Source organism: Delphinus delphis, chromosome 19, assembly GCF_949987515.2.
Source record: "Delphinus delphis chromosome 19, mDelDel1.2, whole genome shotgun sequence".
NCBI lineage: Eukaryota > Metazoa > Chordata > Mammalia > Artiodactyla > Delphinidae > Delphinus > Delphinus delphis.
The window spans coordinates 27,973,355-27,991,418 of record NC_082701.1 but is presented as its reverse complement, the minus strand read 5'-3'; the positions used below and the strand labels follow the sequence as shown (position 1 = coordinate 27,991,418).

Genomic DNA, 18,064 nt, shown 5'->3' with positions numbered 1-18,064 from the left:
CAAACAGGTACAAGCACCTGGAAAAGTGGTTAACTCTGTACAGGAAGAAAGTATCAAAAATTTTGAAACTATCATTAATAATTTTAAAAATATGAGAAGATATTTCAGGCATGAAGCAATATAAGAATGCAATGAAAAACTGACGCTTAGAAAATAAAAGAGCTCTGGGAAGTTAAAAACAAGGTAGATATTATTTAAAAACTCAACACAAGCATCAGAGAAAGTTTCCTACAGAACACAGCAAAAACACCGAAAAAAAAAAAAAAGAAAAACAGCATTAATTTATACACACACACAAACACATACACAAGAGAAATGTTAAAGGACAGCCTCAAAGTTCCAGTACGTAGGTAGGAATTCCAAAAAGAGAGAAAAGAGAAAAACAGAGGAGGAAAGAATCCATGAAATGTTTCAAAATTTTTCACAGAACAAACAAGGACAAACAAGAATTTTGCAAGAACGAGGCAAGGACTCCACTCTCACCAGTACTATTCAGTATAGTACTGGAAGTTCTAGACAAGGCAACGAAGCAGCAGAGAAAGGGGGAAAAAGTCATACAGATAAGAAAGGAAGAAATAAAACTCCCTATTTTCAGATAACATGATTGATACATTGAAAATCCCAAGGAATCAACAACAGCAAAAACTTCTACAGCTAGTGAGTTAGCTCAGCAAGGTCACCAGAGTCAAGATCAACATACAAAATATCAACCGTATTTCTATATACTAGCAACAAGCACACAGAATTCCAGATTAAAAATACAATACTGTTAATAACTTCTCAAAAGAACATTAAGTACTCAGGTATAAATCTAAAATATATATTCAGGACTTAGAGACTGAAAACTACAAAATGCTGATGCAGGAAATGAAAGACAATTTAAGTAAACGGATATATAAAGTTGACAGAAGATGCACAGATTAATGGAACTGAAGACAATCCAGAAACAGACCCAAACAAATATGGTCAACTGATTTTTGAAAGACGTGTAAAGGCAATTAAGTGGAATAAGACCGTTTAACCATTTCAACAAATGGTCCTGAGGCAGCTGCATACCCATAGGAAAAGAATAAAACTGGAAATAAAACACCTTACCTAAAATTAACTCAACATGGATCAGAGATTAAAATGTAAGACTATATAACTTTTAGAAGAAAACAAAAGAAAATCGTAGGACCTAGGGCTTGGTGAAGAGGTCTCAGACATGACACAGAAAATATGATCCATGAGACCGAAAAAAGCAATAAGTTGGCTATAATTAAAATTAAAAACAAGCTACACATTGGAAAAAATACTTGTAAAACACATATTTAACAAAGGACCCATCTAGAATATATGAAATAATCTCAACATACTCAAACCAAAAAACAAAAATCCAACTTTAAATGGGCAAAAGACATGAGATATTTCACTGAAAATAAGATATGGAAAGCAGATATGCAAATGAAAAGATTTTCAACAACAGTAGCTACCAGGGAAATGTAAAAAGCAAATGCTGACAAAAAGTGCAGAGAACTTAGATCTTTCACACATTCCTGGTGGAAATATAAAATAGTACAGCCCCTTTAGAAAAGAGTGTGGCAGTTTCTTTAAAAGAGCAGAAACAAAAAACCTAAACATACACTTACCATATATCCCAGCAATCATACTACTGGGCATTTATCCCAGAAAAATAAAAACTACACCCACACAAACTTGTACACAAATTTCACAGTAGATTTATTTTAAACAGCAAAATAAGTGAAATCATCCCTGATGTCCTTCAGCAGATGAATTTTACCTCCACACCATGAAATATTAATCAGTAGTAAGAAGGAACTAACTATTGATACACTAAACAACTTGGATACACCTCAACAAACTTGTACTAAGTGGAAAAGCAATACTGTGTAAATCCACTTATGTAATACTCTTGAAATGACAAAATTAGTACAGAGATGGAAAACAGACTGATAAATTCCCAAAAGTTAGGGATGGTGGACGGAGATGGTGTCAGGGAGATTACTGTAGTGATGAAATAGATCTGTATCTTGATTATGGTAGTGGTTACATGAATGTACACATGTGATAAAATGACATGGAACTATGTGCACACATCCCACCAATGTCAGTTTCCTGGTTTTTATATTGTATATAAGATGTAACCAGCTGGGCAGAGGGTGCACAAGACCTGTCTGTAGTATTTTTGCAACTTTCTGGTAAATATGTAATATCTCAGAAGGCAGGTTATTTTTAAATGGAAGGTAGAATAAAGAGGATAAATATTTTCTTTTAATATTATGTAATTTAGTTTATGCTCTTTAAAAAGGTACATATGTCAAGAGTGAGACGAAAAGCCACAGACTTGGAGAAATACTTGCAAAAGACACATCTGATAAAGGAGTGTTATCCCAAATATAACAAAATACTTTTAAAACTAAACAGTAAGAATACGAACAGCCCAATTTAAAACTGAGAAAAAGATCTGAACAGACACTTAACCAAAGTAAATATACAGATGGCCAATAAGCATATGAAAAGATGCTCCACATCACAGGTCATCAGGGAAATTCAAATCAAAACAACAATAAGATACCACTCCACACATACTAGACCAGCCAAAATGTAAAACAATGACAACACCGGATGCTGACAAGGATGCAGACCAACAAGAACTCTCAATCATCGCTAGAGGGAATGCAAAACGGTACAGCCACATCGTAAGACAGTGTGGCAGTTTCTTACTAAACTAAACATGCTCTTACTACAAGATCCAGCAATCATGCTCCTTGGTATTTACCCAAAGGAGTTGAAAACTGTTTATACAAAAACCTGCACATGGACATTTATATCAGCTTTGTTCCCAGTTGCCAAAACTTGGAAGCAATCAAGATGCCCTTCAGTAGATGAGTGGATAAATAAACTGTGGTACCACCAGACAACGGAATATGACTCAGGACTAAAATGAAATGAGCTATCAAGCCATGAAAAAACACGGCGGAAACTTAAATACATACTGAATGGCTCTGGAAAAGGCAAAAGACAGTTACTGAGACAGTAAAAATACTGAGACAGTAAAAAGATGAGTGGTGGGCTTCCCTGGTGGCGCAGTGGTTGAGAGTCCGCCTGCCGATGCAGGGGACACGGGTTCATGCCCCAGTCCGGGAAGATCCCACATGCCGCAGAGCGGCTGGCCATGGCCAGCTCAGCCATGGCCGCTAAGCCTGCACGTCCGGAGCCTGTGCTCCGCAACGGAAGAGGCCACAACAGTGAGAGGCCCGCGTACTGCCAAAAAAAAAAAAAAGAAGATGAGTGGTCTTCAGGGGTTAAGAAGGAGGGAGGCATGAGTAAGTAAAGCACAGAGGATGCTTAGGGCAGGAAAACTATTCTGTTCAGACACTACAATGGTGGATACATGTCCTTATGCATTTGTCAAAACCTACTGAATGTACAACACCAATAGGGAACCCTAATGAGAATTATGGACTTTGGGTGATAATGATGTCAGTGTGGGTACCTCTGTGGTGCAGGGTATGAATAGTGGGGGAAGTTGTGAGATGTGAGGGGTCAGGAGATATACAGCAACTCTGTACTTTCTGCTCAATTCTGGTATCTATAAAATGCTCTTAGGGCTTCCCTGGTGGCACAGTGGTTGAGAGTCCGCCTGTCAATGCAGGGGACATGGGTTCGTGCCCCGGTCCAGGAAGATCCCACATGCCGCGGAGCGGCTGGGCCCGTGGGCCATGGCCGCTGAGCCTGTGCGTCCGGAGCCTGTGCTCCGCAACGGGAGAGGCCACAACAGTGAGAGGCCCGCGTACCGCAAAAAAAAAAAGAAATGCTCTTAAAATATTAACTTTAAAAAGATGTAGCAAGCTCTTGAACACCCATGTTCACTAAAGAATCATTCACAATAGCAAAAGGTGGCAGCAACACAAATGTCCATCAAATGATGACTGGATAAAGAAAATGTATATATTAAAAAGGAAATCTTGTCACATGCTACACACAGATGAATCTTGAGGACATTATGCTAAATGAAATACACTATTCATGAAAAGACAAATACTCTATTATTCCACTTGTATGGGGAATCTAAAGTAGTCCAATTCCTAGAAACAGAAAGAAAAATGTGATGGGGACTAGTGATGGAGAGAGAAATGGAGAGCTGGTGTTCAATGGGTACAGAGTTCTTTGAATGCACTTAACACTGCCAAGCGGTACAATTAAAAGTTTGCCGGGAATTCCCTGGCAGTCCAATGGTTAGGGCTCTGTGCCTCCACTTCATGGGACCACGGGACACGGGTTCAATCCCTGGTCAGGGAACTAAGATCTCGCATGCTGCGCGGCACAGCTGGGCAGGAAAAAAAAAAGTTTGTAAAGATTTAAAGATGGTAATTTTTTTTTTCTTTATGTTTGGCTGCCTTGGGTCTTTGCTGCTGCATGCAGGCTTTCTTTAGTTGCGGTGCGCGGGCTTCTTACTGTGGTGGCTTCTCCTGTTGCAGAGCACAGGCTCCAAGCACACAGGCTTCAGTAATTGTGGCTCGCGGGCTCTAGAGCGCAGGCTCAGTAGTTTTGGCGCACGGGCTTAGCTGCTCCACAGCACGTGGAATCTTCCCAGACCAGAGCTCGAACCCATGTCCCCTGCATTGGCAAGCGGACTCTTAACCACTGCGTCACCAAGGAAGCCCTAACGACGGTAAATTTTATGTTATGTGATTTTTACCACAATTTTGAAAAAGGTACAAGTTGTGTGCTTGAACAAGTGTGTGCCCACATGAGTGTGTGTAGTTAGATGTATAGACAGATATTTAGTTATCTTAAGTGCTAAACACATAAACACCAATTTCAGGATAGGAACAGTCCTCTTAGGGGTTTAGGATGAAGACAATATTTGGGGGAGGTAGCCAGGGGACTTCAGCTCTCTTTTAATAATGTTTCATTTCTTTGCTAGATGGTAAACAGCAACTGTAATGTTAATGTTAATAATCCTCGTTAATGGATCCCTCCAAAAATAATGAAGTTTAATCCAGAGGAGGACAGGTTAATGGTTACACATTTAGATTGTGATCTGACATAATATACTTTTAAATTGTTATAGTAATTATACTAAATAGGTTAAGACAAGTTCTATGATCCACTAACAGACTGTATTATCACACCTTAAAAAGAGCAAAACTATTAAAAAAAAGGATCCAAAACTATAAACAGTGTTGATGAATAAAGTTCTCCATAACTAATTTAAATTTTGAGAAGCTTATAAAGATCAGTGACTACATCTTCACCAAACATTAATTTACTACGGATTGTGTGCTCTTACCCCTGCTAAACAAATAAATCAGATTTCAGAATTAACAATATGACTTTCGAGCGAAGCACAAGTTAAAAATTAACTGGTCCAAAGCCCATAACATTTATTTTCCAAATTAATTATAATTGAACTTCAGCTATACAAGGCCAATTCTTCACTCCTCCATATTTCACCTTCACCTTTAACAATACCTATTTTCCCTCTGCATCCTGGTGTTCTGACAAGGTCTTTATGGTTTGTACCTGTATTATACATACCAATTTGATATTTTGATGAATGATACATCATGTCTTTAAAATGCAAATAATACTGGCAAGAATGGTTTGATTGTTTTTGTGTTTCTCAAACCTGAATTGAAGAATTCCATTGGTTTCCGCTGACCTACTGGGTTACAACAGTCCTACTGAATCTGTTCTCTAGGTCAGTCACCTGACGCTTACTAAAGATAAGCGTCATGGATATTCAGAAAAGGTAACCAAGCAAAAAATTTAAACTACAAAATAATGCCCTCACTTAAGAACAACATAAAGCCAAAAGCCCCCACTGTACTACCAAAACCTTGTAACTAGAAAAGACGAATCTTCAGTAAGCAAACAAACCATAACAAATCCTTCAAATATCTTTGAGGCACACTCTATATTAAATTTTTTCAAAGTTGGAAAACCATGTAACAAAACCTTAACTCTGCCTTAAATAATTTCTTTGTGGATGGTTTGAATAAATACAATTTTTTAAAGTGTTGGTATAAAAATTCTATAATCTCATGAACACCGTAGCTATTAACCTGATTTTTCTTGCAATATAAATAGCATGTACTCTCCAAGATGCCTAACGGAGTCATCACCCTCCCATAATGTAATCCTCCAAATTGTAGAGGATTAACTTTTTATACATAAAATTGTGTTTATTTGCATGTACAATAGAGAGAATGACGTTACACACACCTGTTCTACAGCATTTAACAGAATGTAGCATGATGATTGAAATGAAAAGCCGTTAGCTAAATCCATCAAATATAAAAACTATTGCAATCCTGTTGCAAAGTCCTTTTGTTAAACTCCTTTTATTCTAAATCCTTTTAATTCTGTCCTGTAACACTAAAACATTTATAAAAAGCTTAAAATCCTAATAAATCGCACAATTAAAGTAATGAAAATGTGCTTGCCCGCCAAGTCACCAACTCCTCTCCCCCTCAACAAAATTCAAGACAGTTTGCATGTCAGAAAATGTTGAATAACACCCCCCATCATACACACTATTGTAAACTCATTAACTAAAGAGTTTAAGTTCATGGATCAGCCTTAAGGATTTCAAGATATCAAATAGAAACCACTCCTGTATGGATCCAAATCATATCCAGAGGCAAATAAACATCCAACTGATAATAAGATATTCCAGCTCTACTCTTTTGATGTTGAGGATGACTGGAAAACAGAGATTTTACACAAAAGTGTATTAAGTAGGTACTAATTTTAACTGAGAGTGTCTTCTGCAGAAAGATTCCATTGAACAATTTAATTCATTTTATCAGTTAAACTGTTTCCAAGTCTTCCATTCCATTTGTTATTTTATTGAAATAATTCTTTTAGAAAATATTTAATTCAATGAGGTTGTCCAAACCCATTTTCATCATAGATTCTCTCAATGTGAGCTTCAAGTTGTAGTCATATCTGCAGATCTAAATTTTAGCTAGAAAGTATGATTCCACCGTTAGTTTGTAGTCAATACATTTTATTGTGTGTAATTTTAGATTCTGTGTGGATATTTTCCCACTAAAAAGTTCTATTTTATTACGCAATGTTCTATTTTGTGCTACAAAACAATCACCATTATGAACTGAATACTCTTCAGGTTTATTTCTCACCTAAACAGAGAAAAATGTGAGGAATTTTTTTAGGACAAAGAAGACAGAGATAAAGTGGAAGATGAGATGAAGAGAGAGAAATGGGAAAACAGACACATAGGCTGCGGGTGCCATCAACCAACCCCAAGAAAAACAGGACAGAAATCTTATTGCCTTGAACAGTTTTATCAAAACATGATCACCAGGTGGCGCACTGGTTAAGAATCCGCCTGCCAATGCAAGGAACACGGGTTCGAGCCCTGCTCTGGGAAAATCCCACACGCCACGGAGCAACTAAGCCTGTGCGCCACAACTACTGAGTCTGTACTCTAGAGCCCGTGAGCCAGAACTACTGAGCCCGCGTGCCACAACTACTGAAGCCCGCACACCTAGAGCCCATGCTCTGCAACAAGAGAAGCCACTGCAATGAGAAGCCCGAGCACCACAACGAAGAGTAGCCCCAGCTCGCCGCAACCAGAGAAAAGCCTGCGCACAGCAACAAAGACCCAACGCAGCAAAAAAAAAAAACAAAAAAAAAAAACCATGAACATCAAGTAAATCTTTGCATCTGCCTCAAGTATCCAAAACATGAGTATACATTTTAGACTCCACCGTGACTTCAGAAAGTTTAAAATGTCAAACACACCATTTTTAAGTTATTGCTCGCTTTATTATCTTCCTCCATAAGTTAAAATGTTCAGCATGTGAGGTATCCCTTAATATTTAGTGGCATCACATTATTTCTCTTCAAGGATCAGGCCTCTTGTGCTCTTTCACAGATTTGACTCACCAGACCTTAACAAACACAAAGTACAAATCATACATTTGACAAAGGAGTAAAATGAGACTTTGAGAGGCTAAATAATTCTCCCAAGTTATTGTGGTACTAAACCACGTGCGAACCAGAATTTGTTCCTCTGTTACCCTGGCTCACTGAAAAATCTACTGTCAGAAAGTTATGACCAAGAAGAACTCTGTTGGAAAATAAATAAATGTACTGATAAAGGCTAATGTATCTAATTCCTTAGTGCTTTAATTCTCTCATCTGTAAAGTGGAGATAAGTACCAATACCTCACATAGTATTGTTGTGAAGTTTAAAAAATATAAGATATGGATTGGACTAAACAAGGTGCTGCAACATGTAAGAACTCAATAAACTTTATGCAGTTATTATTGTTGCTGGCAACCGTCGTATTGTGAATCCATTCATTTACTTTCCTCGTAAGAAAAAAACACTGTTCATGTCCTTAACTCCTTTCTTGCTCTTCTATCATGGTATCAATATCTCTCTGACCTAGCCCTCTACCCTGCTCACCCACATTGGAATATGCCAAGCACACTCCTGCCTCAGGAACGCTCCATTTTCTGCTATCTCCTTGGAATTATCAAGTTATACCCTAGTTATCTCCATAGTTCTCTTACATACTTTTTTTAGGTCACTGCTAAAATATTTTCCGATCAGAAAGATCACCCTCTATCATGCTTCCGCTCCTTTTTTTTTTCTTTAAATCACTTAACAGAGCCTCATATTATACACATTCAATTGACTATCTGTCTCAGCTCACCCAAATGGTGACTCAAACTCCATGACACATAAAAACTTGTATTACAAAGTTCACAACAGCTTATTCATAATAGCTCAAAAATATATATTCAACCCAACAGGAAAATGAATAATTAAATATATTCATAAAATGGAACACTACTCAGCAATAAAAAGGAAAGATACACTGATACATGTAACATCGTCAAGAACAGGGAAGACTACTCCTCTGAAGTGAAAGAAGTTGGAACAGTATATGCTTCCGAGGGGGTAAGGATGACTGGGAAAGGGCATGTAAGAACGTTCTAGGGTAACAGAAATAATCTTTAAGGAGGTATGGGTTACATAAGTGTATGTATTTGTCAAAACCCAAAACTGTAACAGGTAAATCTCTGCATTTCTCCACTGCAAATTACACCTGCATTAAAAAATTGAAGCAAATAAGAAAGTTGTTCAGTGGCAAAGGAAATAAACTGTGTGCATGACATTAATAGTGGTTGATTAGAGTGATTAGAAGCGGGCTAAAATGTGACCAAAATATTAGTAATTAGTCTAGGGCAAAGGTATACAGGAGTTTATTGTCCTACTCATTTCACCATTCTGGGGTTTTATGCTTTTGGCAAAAACAAGTTGGAATATGCATTCTAATATGCATTAGAATAAAAAGGATAACGGGATAAACATGAAGATGTAAAATATGATATCAAAAACACAAAGTGTGGGGGAGAGGAGTTAAAATACAGATCTTTTAGAATGTGTTAGAACTTAAACGATTACCAGTTTAAAACAGGAGATACAATTAAAGATCAACATATATGAACCCAACAGTAATAACAAATCAAAAACGTACAATAAATACACAAAAAAGTAGAGAGAGGGCTTCCCTGGTGGCGCAGTGGTTCAGAGTCCACCTGCCGATGCAGGGGACGCAGATTCATGCCCCGGTTCAGGAGGATCCCGCATGCCACAGAGCGGCTGGGCCCGTGAGCCACGGCTGCTGAGCCTGCGCGTCCGGGGCCTGTGCTCCACAACGGGAGAGGCCACAGCAGTGAGAGGCCTGCATACCGCAAAAAAAAAAAAAAAAAAAAAAAAAAAAGTAGAGAGCAAGGAACACAAGCATACCACTAAAAAAAAAAAAATCATCAAACCATAGGGAAGAAACTAAAAGAAGAGGAAAAGTACGGAGAAGAACTACAGAAACAACCAGAATACAGGGAACAAGATGGCAATAAGTACATACAAATCAAAAATCACTGGGTCTTCCCTGGTGGCACAATGGTTAAGAATCCGCCTGCCAATGCAGGGGATGTGGGTTTGAGCCCTGGTCCAGGAAGATCCAACATGCTGTGGAGCAACTAAGTCTGTGCGCCATAACTACTGAGCCTGTGCTCTAGAGCCTGCAAGCCACAACTACTGAGCCCACGTGCCACAACTACTGAAGCCCGAGCACCTAGAGCCCATGCTCTGCAACAAGAGAAGCCACCACAGTGAGAAGCCCGCGCACTGCAATGAAGAGTAGCCCCCACTCGCTGCAGCTAGAGAAAGCCCGTGTGCAGCAACGAAGACCCAATGCAGCCAAAAATAAAATAATAAATTTTTTTAAACATCACTTTAAATGTCAATGGAATAAATGCTTCAATCAAAAGACACAAGGAGGATGACTGGATTAAAAAAAACCAAGACCCATCTATATTCTGCTTAAAAGAGCTAAAGACACACACACAAACTGAAAGCAAAGAGACGTAAAAAGAAATTTCTTGCAAATGTGGGGGGGAGCAATACTCATATCAGACAGAATAGACTTAATAACAAAGTCTATAACAAATGACAAAGAGGGCATTATTTAATGATAAAGTGATACAAGAAGAGGATATAATACTCACCAACATATATGCACCTAATACAGAAGCACCTAAATATATAAAGCAAATATTAACAGACATAAAGGGAGAAACTGGCAATAATACATTAATAGTAGGGGACTTTACGCCTCACTTACATCAATGGACGAAGCATCCATACAGAAAATCAAGAAGGAAACAATGGTCTTAAATGACGCATTAGACCGGTTAATCTTAATAGATATCTACAGGACATTCCATCCCAAAAGATCAGAATACACATTCTTATCAAGTACACATGGTATGTTCTCCAGAATAGATCATATGTTAGGCCAAAAATAACTCTCAACAAATTTCAGAGAATAGGAGTTGTATCAAGCATTTCTTCCAACCACAATGGTATAAAACTAGAAAGCAATTACAGGAAGAAAAATGGGAAAAATGAAACAATATGCTACTAAAAAACCAATGGGTCAATGAAGAAATTGAAAAGGAGATCAGAAAATACTTCAAGACAAATGAACATGGAAACATAGCTTTCTAATACCTATGGGATGCAGCATTTGACAAAATTCAACATTCGTTCATGATAAAAACTTTCATCAAAGTGGGTACAGAGGGAACATATCTGAACATAATAAAGCCCATTTATGACAAACCCACAGCTAACATCATGCTCAATGGTGAAAAGCTGAAAGTTTTTCCTCTAACATCAGGAACAAGACAATGATGCCCATTCTTGCCGCTTTGGTTTAATATAGCATTGGAAGTCCTAGCCACAGCAAACAGACAAAGAAAAAAAATTAAAGGCATCCAAATTTGGAAGGGAAGGAGTAAAACTGCCACTATTTGAAATGACATGATACCATATATAGAAAACCCTAAAGTCTCCACTATTAGAACTAATAAATGACTTAGGTAAAGTGGCAGGATACAAGATTAATACATTTAAAAAATCTATTGGGACTTCTCTGGTGGTCCAGTGGGTAAGACTCTTTGCTCCCAATGCAGGGGGCCCAAGTTCCATCCCTGGTTGGGGAACTAAATCCTGAATGCATGCCACAACTAAGAGTCTGCATGCCGCAACTAAGAGGTCCGCATGCCGCAACTAAGAAGTCCGCATGCCGCAACAAAGATCCAGCATGTCGCAACTAAGACCCAGCACAGCCAAAATAAATAAGTAAATAAATAAGTTTTTTTAGATCTATTGTTTTTCATACACTAATAATAAGCTATCAAAAAGAGAAAGCAAGAACACAATCTCATTTAAAATCGCATCAAGGGCTTCCCTGGTGGTGCAGTGGTTAAGAATCCTCCTGCCAATGCAGGGAACATGGGTTCGAGCCCTGGTCTGGGAAGATCCCACATGCCGCAGAGCAACTAAGCTCGTGCACCACAACTACTGAGCCTGCGCTCTAGAACCTGCGAGCCACACTGCTGAGCCCGTGCACCACAACTACTGAGCCTATGTACCACAACTACTGAAGCCCGCATGCATAGAGCCCCTGCTCCGCAACAAGAGAAGCCACTGCAACGAGAAGCCTGCACACCATAATGAAGAGTAGTAGCCCCTGCTCGCCAAAACTAGAGAAAGCCCGCGTGCAGCAACAATAAATAAAATATAAATTAAAAATAAGTAAAAATAAAAGCAACTGCTGGAGGGGCAGGGCACAGCAGAATCTCCTCTTGGAGAGAAAGGCACTGGTGGATGCCATTACTGCACTCGCCTGGTACCCTGCTAGCATAGCTGGGCTAGATCAGAGGCAGCACCCTCCCTCCAATCTTGCTAAGACAATCAGGAGAAAGTGGTGGCAACCACTGCCTTGATGAAGCAGGAAAGCTCAGGGGGTTGCAGCACTTCCTCACTACTGGTTGGAGTGGATAAGCAGGAACAGACATTCTATCGCTGACATTCTATTGCTCCCTAGCTAAATTCCGGGGCCACATTCAGCCACTCCCTGGCTGAGGCTGACAAGCATGAGCAGTGTGGCATTCTCCCACTCCGAGACCAAAGCTGGTAGGGGTACAAAGGCAAGGCACTGTCCTGCGGCACTGCTGAAACCATGGGCATGTGTGGTAAAGACATTTTCCCACTGTGTTTGGAAAGCCGGGGGGCCAGCCTCACCGCTTACACTCTCCAGCTGACCTGCTAAAGCCAGCAGGCATGTGCGATACACACAAGGGCCACCCCTTGATTGCCCTCTCTGTTGGACAAGGAGGCTGACATTACTGAGCTCTAGGGGACTGTAACAATTGAAAAGACAGTTCTTGGCAGGCCACCATCCCCAGGGCATTGCACAGAAAACCAGAAGAAATTCAATCCCAGTCTTCCTGTGAAAGGGGCCTATTTACTTAGCCTGGAGCTTCAGCCTGAGGGACAGGTCTCAGGTTTCCCACACACCCAGGAGCTAAGGAGGTGCTCCCAGGGAGACACCCATCCCTGTTTTCCTTTGACCTTGCTACAGCTCTAAAAGACCTTCCAGAAAGGAGCTTGTACAACTGTCTAGAGCCCCAGTTTTTGTAACTGTCACCCAGGGAACACCTACAGATCTCCTGGACTGGAGGCCAGTAGGAATTACAAATGTGACCCACAGGACTGTATATATTTCTATACAGATCCTGCCTGGGGGTCTGGCTTCCAATCAGCCTGAAACTAGGTGCTAAATGAGATTCCTCCTATTAACACACTGATAGGTCTTGGCACACCCTCAGCAAGCCTACAAGAATAAATCAAGAATAAATCAAGCAGTTTAGGGACTTCCCTGGTGGTCCAGTGGTTAAGAATCCGCCTTCCAATGCAGGGGATGCGGGTTCAATCTCTGGTCAAGGAACTAAGATCCCACATGCCGTGAGGCAACTAAGCCCACACGTCACAACTACTGAGCCCGTGCACCACAACTACAGAGACCACACACCACAACTAGAGAGAAGCCCACGCACCGTAAAGAGCCCACACACCACAATGAAAGATCCCGTGTGCCTCAACTAAGACCCGACGCAGCCAAAAATAAATAAATAATTTTTTTTTAAAAAAAGGAAGCATTAAGACATTAAAAACACTAATAATGTATTAACCAAAAGGTATACTACAAAAATTATACTTAGATGTTTTTTCAATATCTGCCTAGAAAAAACTACTTTGGACACAAGGCAGTTTTACAATAAATAAGTGTTAACATGTACATAACCTATAGTTTATCTGCTCACACAACCGTATGCTACTTACAGCACACACTCAACAGGCATGCATAAACCACTCAATTCTATCCAAGAGAATCCTACTGCCTGGTAAAATGCTAGAGTTAGTGTTTTTACATGATAGGTAATTATATCCTCTTATAAAGAGATGTAAAATCTTTATGCCACCCAGGGATCAACTATATCAACTAGTAAACTTCGGGGATTTGTCCAGTTCCTCAAAAGATTTACAGACCGCAGGGAAATAAATCTTGCTGAAGAACACAAAGTTCTTGCTCAGTAAGCACCAACTTCCCCACATAATAATATCTGAAAAATGAGAACCAAAAACACAGAGTATGAAAATTAATAATGTGTAGATGGATCTCTATTAATTTGTGGCAAAATATTCATGAGGAAATAATCCTTTCATTTGAAAATAAAGTGATTAATTGGAATTCATTTAAATTGAGGTGATGAAGAGATAAGCCATGGACAGAAAAAAAATTTTTCAAAACATATCCTACAAATGACTCAAAGCCAAAATATGTAAAAAACTCTCCAAATTCAACAGTAATTGGCAAAAGACATGAATAGACATAGCACCAAAGAGGATATAGGGAAAAGAAAAGAACATTCCAAAAGAGATTGAGGATATAGGGAATTTTGCAGATGACAGGGACTTCCAGAGGGCCCAGTCAAAAGGCTTCAGGAGTTGGGGTGAGTAGTGGAGGGAGTAGGGGAATCCACAGAGAGATTTCAAAAGTTTGACAACTGAATGCTATTTGGAGGAGAGTGTGAGGATGAGAGATGGTCTTTGGCTTCCTATGGTGACTGAGGTCAACAAGGATAAAAGTCCCCATGGTCTTAGACGGTGATGGCAACACTGTGAGTGTACCATGAGAGGGGGAAAGGCAGATGGTGATGGGGTAGACACCCAGAATTCTAGAGCCACTTACTCCCTCCTGCCAGTGGTGGAGTGGAGGCCATGGGGCGCCCTCTTGACATCTGCTCATTTTAGTCACTTTTGCAGGGAAATTTTCCAAAAAAAATTATAGTTTACTTCATTTGTCCTCATGATAGCTCTGTGAAGTAGGATATAGAGGGATATTATTACACACCTCCAATCAATTAATCTTTGACAAAGGAGGCAAGAATATACGATGGAGAAAAAACAGTCTCTTCAGCAAGTGGTACTGGGCAAGTTGGAGAGTCATGGGTAAACCAATGAAGTTAGAACACTCCCTCACACCATACACCAGATTTGGCATGTACACTATGGAAAACAGTATGGAGGTTCCTCAAAAAACTAAAAATAGAGTTGCTGTATGATCCAGCAATCCCACTCCTGGGCATATATCCAGACAAAATTAAAATTCAGAAAGAAAGATGCACCCCATGCTCATAGCAGCACTATTTTACAATAGCCAAGACATGGAAGCAACCTAAGTGTCCATCAACAGATGAATAGACAAAGAAGATGTGGCATGTGTGTGTGTGTGTGTGTGTGTGTGTGTGTGTGTGTACCATGGAATGTTATTCGGCCATAAAAAGAATGAAATAATGCCATTTGCAGCAATATGGATGGACCTAGAGATTATCATACTAAGTTAAGTCAGACAGAGAAAGACAAATATTATATGATATCATCTATATGTGGAATCTCAAAAAATGATACAAATGAACTTATATACAAAACAGAAACAGACTTACAGACATAGAAAACAAACTTTGGTTACCAAAGGAGAAAGGGTGGGGGTACAATTAGGAGTTTCGGATTAGCAGGTACAAATTACTATATATAAAATAGATAAACAACAAGATCCTACTGTACAGCACAGGGAACTATATTCAATATCTTATAATAAACTATAATGGAAAAGAATCTGAAAAGAAGAATATGTATATATACAAATATATATAACTGAATCACTTTGCTATATACCAGAAACTAACACAACATTGTAAATCAACTATGCCTCAATTTTAAAAAAATTTTAGGGGACTTCCCTGGCAGCGCAGTGGTTAAGAATCCGCCTGCCAATGCAGGGGACACGAGTTCGAGCCCTGGTCCGGGAAGATCCCACATGCCGTGGAGCAACTAAACCCGTGCGCCACAACTACTAAGCCTGCGCTCTAGAGCCCACAGGCCACAACTACTGAGCCCGCATGCCACAACGACTGAAGCCTGCATGCCTAGAGCCCATGCTCTGCAACAAGAGAAGCCACTACAATGAGAAGCCTGCGCACCACAACGAAGAGTAGCCCCCGCTCGTCGCAACTAGAGAAAGCCCGCACCCAGCCAACGAAAACCCAAAGCGGCCAAAAAATAAAGAAATTTAATAAATAAATAAATATTAATAAAAATTTTAAAAGAAGGATATTATTTACATTTGCAAGAGTATAAAACTATAGTATAAAAACTATAGTAGGTTAGATGATTAACTTGAGATCATACTACAGTAGCCCGTTCAATATATGAATAAAAATACCAAGAGCACATGTTAGCTGCAGTCATGTTCTGGTTAGAGAAAATATATAAGTACAGTACTTTGAAAATGCAGAACTGATTTAATACTGTTAAATTTAAAATATTAGCATCTTTAAGTAACACATCTTTATATAAGAAAATCTCCCAAGCCAAAATACATACAAAGAGAAATATCCCTCTCTTTTATTTCTTCACTATAAACTTTTAATTCTCATTTCTGATTTCCACTTCTGACCCCGTAAAGACTGCTGAATATGGTTTCTCTTGCTTGCATCTTTCTCCTCTCCACCTAAGGTCCCAAATACAAAGAACTAGACCATTAATAATTCTTGGCTCACTTCAACGTTGAATGCTTGGACCTCTTCTTTATATTTTAATAATATAATAAATACCTATGAACCCATCACCCAAGATGAGAAGTATAACATTACCAGTAATTTCCATTTACTAACATAGACTCATACATCCTAAACCCTGTCAGCCACCCACTGCTGGGTAGCCATTCTCCTAAATTTTGTGCTTCTCACTCCTTTGCAGACACACACACACAGAGTTGTAGTTTTTATTTTTGTATTATACAATTTGAGAGTTTTGATTAGTTCATGTGTCTGGCTGTTGCTGTAAACTATGAAGCTATATAAATTCACCTGGCCTCAGATTCTTTCCATGTTCCACAGGTGAAATAATGGAAATTCCAAAATACTTCCAAAGTGAACACATATATACATAAAAACTGGAAGACACAATAAAAGCAACAAGAGGTAAAATTTCAGTGAAAACTAGGTTAAACAGTAGGTGCCAAGAAGATATTCAAATGATAACAACTGAGGCCCAGTCCTCTTGTTTTTTAAGATTAAAAGCATCACAGGCAAAGAAAAAAGAAAAAAAGAAAAGCCATTCTCTATAAGGCAAGAATCATAGTAGTCCCTTGATAATAGTAAGAGGAGAGAGAAAGTTCAAGCCTCCTTTAACTATTCACAAAATCAAAAGAAAAAAAGAATCCCTTGGTGTTTTTATCATTTTCTTTTTCTACTACATCTAGCACCAGAGAGAAGAAAGCACAATTAAAACTACAATAACTCTAAAAATGCTTGCACCTTTTAAAGGATCTAAGATTCAGCTTCCCCAAAGACACATTAAAATTTAAACTATCTTGCAAACAAAATCCAAACCCAATTTATTTTTCTTTATCTACAAATAAAAACCCCACAAGCCTAAAATATTTCCTAGCTGACCCTTTAAGAAAATGTTAGCACACTCCTGCCCTAGGCTAAAGACTGTCCCAGACATACAAAACAAAAACGGAGTAATCTGACTATATCCCAGAACCAAGTCCAAAAATATTTAAAGGAATACAAAATACCAGCCCTGAGCAACATAAAATTCACAAAGTGTGTCATCCAAAGAAATGTTTCAAAGCATGCAAATAAGCAAGAAATTCTGACCCACAATTAGAAGATCAATCAATTGATAAAACAGATCGACTTTTTTTTTATTGAGGTAATCTTGATTTACAACATTATATAAGTTTCAGGGGTACAACACAGCGATTCATAATATAGTGATTCACAATATAATTATAAAATATTGGCTATATTCCCCACGCTGTACAATATATCCTTGTAGCTTAATTTTTTTAAATTGAAGTAGAGTTGATTTACTATGTTGTGTTAGTTTCTAGTGTGCAGCAAAGTGATTCAGTTATATATACATATATATACATATTCTTTTTCAGATTCTTTTCCATTATAGTTTATTACAAGATATTGAATATAATAGTTCCCTGTGCTATACAGTAGAACTTTGTTGTTTATCTATTTTATATACAGTGGTTTGTATCTCCTTGCAGCTTATTTTATACCTACTAGCTTGTAACTCTTA

General features: G+C 38.7%; 1 protein-coding gene across 3 annotated transcripts in view; it reads right to left on the bottom strand.

Annotated features, from left to right (window-relative positions):
- BCAS3 (BCAS3 microtubule associated cell migration factor) overlaps positions 1–18,064 on the bottom strand; it is a 572,392-nt gene that overhangs the window by 486,032 nt on the left and 68,296 nt on the right. The gene's annotated exons all lie outside the window — the stretch shown is intronic.